This window comes from Euleptes europaea, chromosome 3 (assembly GCF_029931775.1).
Source record: "Euleptes europaea isolate rEulEur1 chromosome 3, rEulEur1.hap1, whole genome shotgun sequence".
NCBI lineage: Eukaryota > Metazoa > Chordata > Lepidosauria > Squamata > Sphaerodactylidae > Euleptes > Euleptes europaea.
In genome coordinates, this window is record NC_079314.1 from 92085900 (window position 1) to 92093684 (window position 7785).

Genomic DNA, 7785 nt, shown 5'->3' on the forward strand with positions numbered 1-7785 from the left:
GCCGTGACGGAAATGACGAAATCTTCGGAAACCAAATCCCGGAAGGGGCTGTTGTTTTTTTATCTCTATGGTCACTATTTTACAAAATTACATCTTTTGTGGTCTTTCGACTGTGGTGTTTATAATTTTTTCTCATATCCCCATGTAGCGTATATATGTCTGGCTAGCGCGAACCCGCTACAGGCAATTGACGAAGCGTTATGCTAGAACTTGTTAGTCTTTAAGGGGCCAGAAAACTCCCGCTTATTTGCGACGCGGAGCTGAACGAAACGAAAGCCGTTGAGGAGATGCCATAGAGAACGACCTCAGACCGTGCCAGAGCATCCCCCACCTTGCTATCGGTTACGTCAGCCTTTGCCGGTAAACAGGAAGAACAGCGCGTTTCCGGTGGGCGAAGGGAAGCTTCCGCTTCGGGAGCGGTTTTTTTTTGTTCACAGAGCGGTTGCCATGGAGATGGTCGCTTGCTGCCGAGGAGGGGTTGTGGTGATGCATTCTGGGAAGGGCTGCCTCGTTTGTCAAAGGTGTAACGAAGCGGGCTGCGCCAGACTCGGTGTGGGGCGGTGACACCGTGTCCTGTCCCTTTGGCCTCCCTGCAACCCGGCCGTTCCCTTGCTGTGGCCGGGGGCCCGTCGGCCGCCGTTACCCGCCGGAGCGCTTACTCGAAAGGCCGGGAGACCAGAACCTCCGGGAGGTTGCAGGAGGTGCTCAGCAGCGCCTCCAGTCGGCCGCAAGAGACACCGCTTGTTCGTAACGTCTGGAAGTACTCCGCGGTGTATAGCTCCTAGTGCCGAGGAGCCTTTTATCGTTCGTTTACATCAAAAGGTTTTGGGTCGGTATAGTAATGCCCTTATGAAGGCCAGCCAGTTTGTCGGACCACACACACGCACATTAAGCTACCTTATACTGAATCAGACCATCAAGGTCCATCAAAGTCAGTATTGTCTACTCAGACCAGCAGCGGCTCTCCAGGGTCTCAGGCAGAGGTCTATTCACATCACCTACTCACCTAGACCCTTTAACTGGAGATGCTGGGGACTGAACCTGGGACCTTCTACATGCCAAGCAGATGCTCTACCACTGAGACATGACCCCTCCCCCAAAGTTTAGGACCAGCCCCTTCTCTAGGAGAAGCTAGCATAGTGCAGTGGTTACGAGCGGTGTTTTGGAGTGGTGGAGTCTGATCTGGAGAGCCAGGTTTGATTCCCCACTCCTCCACATGAGTGGCGGAGGCTAATCTGGTGAACTGGATTTGTTTCCCCACTCCTACACACAAAGCTAGCTGGGTGACCTTGGGCTAGTCACAGCTCTCTTAGAGCTCTCTCAGTCCCACTTACCTCACAGGGTGTCTATTGTGGGGAAGGGAAGGAGATTGTAGGCCGGTTTGATTCTCCCTTAAGTGGCAGAGAAAGTCGGCATATAAAAACCAACTCTTCTTCTAGGACCGGCCAGACTATAGAGGGGGTCACATCCCTGCTTACTGCTTGCGGGGTGACCTTGGGCTGTTTGCTGACTTTCAGCTCAGCCACCTTATAGGGGTGTTGTGGCGATTTGGGAGGCTGTGGAGGTGGTGTCTGCCGCCCTGAAATGCTCAGGGGATGGGGACGGTTTGTTTGCTTGTATTTAGTGTACATTAAAAAGGTAGTAGAAAAGAGTCCAGTAGCACCTTAAAGACTAACAAAAGTCCTGGCAGGGTATGAGCTTTCGTGAGCCACAGCTCATTTCTTCAGATACAGCTAGAATTGAAAAGGTAGTTGGCGAGATTTTGAGTTCTGCAGCACCTTTAAAAAGCTGTGAGGAGATAAGATGGGGGGAGGGGTGTGATCTGAAGTAGAGAAATTCAGGCTGGGAAGGGGTTAATTATTCCCTCTGTTTGTCACACCCCTAGGAAATGAATTTTCTTCATTTACATAAAATGTCTATTAAGTGAAAACCTGTCGTTTTTCATGATCATGAAAAATGAATAGCCCGGCAATTGCGAAGAACCATCTTCCCTCCCCTGCAAGGCAACAATCCCTCTGTGAATCCATTTATTCTTCTAAGCTACATGGCACAGCTGCATTGCAGTAAGGTGCCCTGTGTCAAGCAAATACTTTCCTAAGCAGAATTATTTCTGCCCCCTGGACTTTAGGTGTCATGGTAGACCTTGTCATGTCAATAACATCACTGAATTGTAACCTCACCTCCATCCCTTTTTCTTAGCCCTTTCTTAAGCCACTATTTGTTTCTTATAGACTAAACTACAGTAAGCCCTGACCTGGATAGCCCAGGATAGCCTGATCTCATCAGATCTCAGAAGCAGAGCAGGGTTGACCCTGGCAAGTATTTGGATGGGATACCACCAAGGAATACCTGGTTTGTAAATGGCAAACCACCTCTGAATGTCTCTTGCTTTAAAACCCCATTAGGGGTTGCCATAAGTCAAATGTGACTTGACAGCTAAATAAATAAAACTACAGAGAGGACTAGCCTGCCGTTCTCTCTTTTATCCCTGAACTCCTTTCTCTGAGATACTGGATTGTAACTGGTTGGAGGCAGGCAGCTGAATAGATGCTCGCCGGGCAAGTTCTGTACTATACTTTTTTGTGTTCCTCATGCTGTCCGTGACAGCTCAAGCAGCTTGTACGTAATGCATCTCTCTGCTTCATTTTGAGTATAATGGTAATGCTGCTTGTTATTTACTGCAGTGATTTAAAGTAATGTGGCTGAGGTCTTAAATGAACCAGAAGCTGGAAATTAGAAAGTTGGGGCTTTGGCAGCAATGCCAAGTTGGCTACTGTGAACTTGTGTATTAAGGTATTAAAACATTCACACCCATCTGCAAGGCTGTAAAATGATTTCTCCTGTAATAGAAGGTGCAGGGGGCTGAGTCACAAATGCTGGTGCAGCCTTAAAGAGATGCTGACCCTGTGAGCTGAGCCAAATGAGCCTATAACAATTTCAGACATGGAGCTTGCCTCCACTCCCCAGATAGATTGCTTTGAGGACAGCTGCCGGTCTTTCAAAATGAGGGTTCTGCTTAGTGCTGTAGGGGAGGCAAGCACAAGGTGAAAACGACTGAAAGAAATGACATGGACTAACTAACAACCGAGCCAGCGTGGTGTAGTGGCTAAGAGTGGCGGACTGTAATCTGGTGAACTGGATTCGATTCCCCCCTTCTCCCCATGAAGCCTGCTGGGTGACCTTGGGCCAGTCACAGTTCTCTCAGCCCACATGGAGGTAGACAATGGCAAACCATCTCCGAACGTCTCTTGCCTTGAAAACCCTACGGGATCACCTTAAGTCAGCTGTGACTTGATGGCATTTTCCTCCAACTAACAACCAGTCAGCAAGTTGCTGTGGGAGGGGGGATCTTAATATATGCTCCTCAATATTGTCTTTTGTTTTAATGTTGTATGAAGTTGGGTGTTACAGATTACTGCTGGTGTTGAGAATTTCTTAGAGATCCCAAATATTCTCCACAGAGCTCATTTGCAAGGGTGGTATGTTGAGAGCAATAGCAGTTAAACATATGTGGGACTAGTTTAAATGTATAATTTGGATGTGCCTTTATGCGCTCTGTCCCATGTATTTCAATAAGAATTAAGGATGTCTAGCTGATGCTGGGATGCACTCATTGTTGCGTCCTTTTCTGAACATTCACTGCGGCAATGGATTCCAAAGATTAGCCACGCACTATGTGGAAAAATATTTCCACCTTTTTTTATTCAGCCATTAGTTTGAATAATAAATAGTCTCAGTTGTTCCCAATGATTCAGGATTATATATAGCTCTCTGCAGACAGATTCCATGGGGGTAGCTGTGTTAGCCTGTTATAGCCAAACAGCTCTTTGAGGGTCTATAAAGCACATTTTGTAATTACATAAATATTGTTTTAAAATGAAACATTGCATCAATTGTTTTAGGAAGTACCGAATTTAGTCATTCGGGAAACGGAGCCTTCAAGATATCGTATTCCTACTGACAATGGAACTATGGTATGTCACATGCCCTAGAACCACAGGATAACATAACCCAGTTTGTCTTCTATTGAGTCTGTACCTGTCTAAAGTCTGCCGTACTAAAATTATAATCTTGAGCTTTGCCAATATATAACTTACTTCTCTTCCCCCCTCCCGCTGCTCTCTGCCTTGCAAAGGAGACATAAATTCCATTTTGCTCTGGAGAGGGATCAAAATGATTTTTTGGCTGTAGACCTAGCACGACTTGATTTTAGTCTGCATAACATTTTACGTGTTCCATCTGAAGACCATTTCAATCTGCAGACGGGAGATCTTTTCTGTCACGCTCAACCCCCTCCCCCATTTTAACTTCACAGGCCGCCTGATTAAAAGGTGTGGCTGACTCACAGCGCTGTCCTAAGCAGCTCTACTGAGAATCTTGTCTGTTAAATGGGGTTTACTCCCAGGAAAGTGTTTTTAGGATTGCACTGTCAAAAAATTGCTTGTTTGAGACATTTGGTCCTAATTTAAGAAATAGCATATCTTTAATATTTAAAAAGTGTAGGGAGAAGAAAGCAAAAACATGATTGAAAGGCCATAAATTACAAGAGTTTGCCACATATCTACAAGATAAGCACAGTGATAAACATACAAATGTCTCAAACTCTTACAATTCATTGCCCCTTAACTGCTCACATTCCCCCTCCTGTTTATTTCTGCTAAATTAAGTTTCACATTATGAAGTGAGCAATACGTCAGTAAATCTGTTAGCCTTTAAGGTGCCCAAAGACTCTTTTTGTTGTTGTTTTTGCTGTGACAGAGTAACATGGTTACCCTTCTAGAATTGAGTGTTGTTATGAGTTTCGGTAAATATCCAAAGCTGTTAATGCACCTTCTATTGTGAAAGACCCTGGCTCCCAATAGGGGTCACTGCAGGCAAAATTATACTACTAACCAGACAGTAAACTCATAACATCCTGTTAAGTCTCTTACATTTAACTAGCTCTGCCTAGAGTGTCATGTTGTTCAGAGAACTGGTATATCTAAGATGCTGAGTTGTAGTCCCATTCTTGGCTCAAAAATGTGGCCTGCCACACTGCCTACATATTTGGGTGGCACTCTTACCCTTCCTTTTCAGTAGGAGGGGGAGTTTAGCAGCCCTGGGAAGAAAAATCCGTTTCTGTTTTTAAATGCCATTTGTCCTTTTTCTCCTTGCTGCCTCAATAGTCTAGTCTGGTGATAATTATGGCATTTAATAATCATTGCTTGCCTTTTCTCTGCTCTAGTGGTCTTGGAGGCACACTGCATGTTAAAGTCTTTTAATTTAATGCTTGGAAAAGGTGCCAGCTTGACAACCTCGTCAGTCTTCTATTTGCAGGACTGATGCATCCTAATAATGGAAAGGAATGTGCCAAGTATCTTGTTCATTTACGATCTGAAGGTGCAAATCCAATACTAGGCATCTGCATCTCTATAGAAAACCTTACTTCACAGCCATCTGAGATAATGAGAGAGGCTGTGGGTCAGTGGTAGAACATCTGCTTGGCATGCAGCAGGTCCCAGGTTCAATCCCTGGCATCTCCATTTAAAACAGAACAGGCAATAGGTGATGTGAAAGACCTCTGCCCGAGCCTTTGGAGAGTCACTGTCAGTCTGAGTACACAGTACTCACTCTGATGCACCAAAGGTCTGATTCTGTATAGGGCAGCTTCAGGAATTCCCTAATTTAGCTTTTGGAGGGGAGGGGCCCTGGCTCAGCGTTAGAGCATCTGCTTTGCATGCAGAAAGTTCAGTCCCTGGCATCTCCAATTTAAATAAAGGACCAGGCAGTAGGTGATGTGAAAGACCTCTACTTGAGACCCTGGAGTACTGCTGCTAATCTGAATCAACAATACTGACCTTGATGCACTAATGGCCTGATTCAGTATAAGGCAGCTTCATGCATGTTCATGTTCAAAGTTATCTGTAACAATGAAGAGTCTTAATTATAAAGTCTTGTGGAACCTTCTCAAGTCTTGTGGAACCTAAAAGACAAGTTTCTCTCATCCACAAGTACGAGAAACAAATGTAATCTTTAGGAAAATTAGACTGCACTGGAAATTAAACCAAAAGAAAAATTTTCTTACCAGGGTTGAACTCTCGGGAAGGGGGGAACCCCACATGGTTCTGAAATTAGAATCTGTGCATAACGCTGATTAGCTGGATCACTGTGATGTCACTAGGAAACTTCCTTACAGTTTCTGAAGCAGTTGGACAGTTAATAATGAAAATAAAATTATTTTTATTAAGAAGTCAGCAAATGGCCACAAAATGGTAAGAATGTGTGTGTGGCACTTTTAAATATAAAGCAGGTGGACAGCTTGCCTGTAATATTATGGGGAGGTATAAGACTGACAGCTGAGCCAGAGTTCAAGTCATTGGTCTGCACATCTGCCATTTCAGTTGTGAAGTTGGAAAGAGCCTAGTCTCACCCCATAGCTGAGGAATGAATGAGATGTTTGTTTTTATGTTATGTCTGTCTTCACCTTTGCTTTCATGTCAAAATGAGAGTTGGGTGGGATCTGTGGGATGCTATTCTGCTTCTGAGCTACAAGCTACAACGTTAGAGCTGTTGGTAATGTTGCTTTGTAGCCCTGCTGTTCACCAGTGCACTTTCTCATTACCTTTCTGTTGCAGCCTTTCACTTCCCATATGGGGAGGAGCCAGTCTTCATTTGTCAAGCAAGGAGCTAGGAGGAATTCATTTTGTTCATCATCACTGCCGTGGAGATATGCCTGTGCTTACTGTCCACTGTCTCAACACAGATCAGTTTAGTTAGTCTATATGCATGGCCCATTTTATGTGGGTGCAAAGAATAATAAATACATCAGTAGAAGGTGACACAGGAATAACCAGAGATGTGATAACCTGGCTTCAGAAGGAGATATCTGTAAATACGCACAATAGAGATTGGTTTAAAACCCTCCTGAAGCCTCTGTGTGCTTTGATGGGTCTCCTGCAATAGCTTGGATTATTTGAGTCAAATAAACACAAACCACTTGAATCCCACCTAATTCTTGACCTTGCCTGATAATCCCCAGGGTAATGAATCTTAGAGGTATTTGCTCATTGCATAGAACATTGTTAGCTGCTCTTGAGACTGAATTGTGTGTTCTTTGCCAGTATGTGGCTCATTTTTTAAAAATGCATTTTTCATAATTAAACGTTTTTTAACCTGCTGGCTTCATGTGGGACAGAGTCAGTCATTTCTTTGTACTACCCATCCTATAACCCAGGAATCATTAGTTGTTATGCAGTCACCTTCATGAATAAGCTGGGTCTTTGGATGCAGCTGATATTGCGCTACAGTGAATACCTATTGGGAGCCAGCATGATGTAGTGGTTAAGGCAGGGGTGTCAAACTCAATTGTTATGAGGGCTGGATGTGACATAAATGTCACTTGGTTGGGCCGGGCCATGCCTTGGCAGCCCAGATCGAGAGTGGGGAGGGTGGCAGCCTTGGCTGGCTCACGGGCTAGATAAGAGCTCTCAAGGGGCCGGATCCAGCCTGCGGGCCTTATGTTTGACACCCCTGGGTTAAGGTGTCGGACTAGGACCTGGAAAACCCAGGTTCAAATCCCCATTTGTGCCATGGAAGCTTGCTGGGTGACCTTAGGCCAGTCACAGACACTCAGCCCTGACCCTGGCTAGTATTTGGATGAGAGACCTCCAAGGAATACCAGGGTCCTGATGCAGAGGTCAGGCAATGGCAAACCACCTCCTAACATCTCTTGCCTTGAAAACCCTGCGGGGTCACCGTAAGTCAGCTGTGACTTGATGGCAAAAAAAAAGTACTAAATGTTCAACA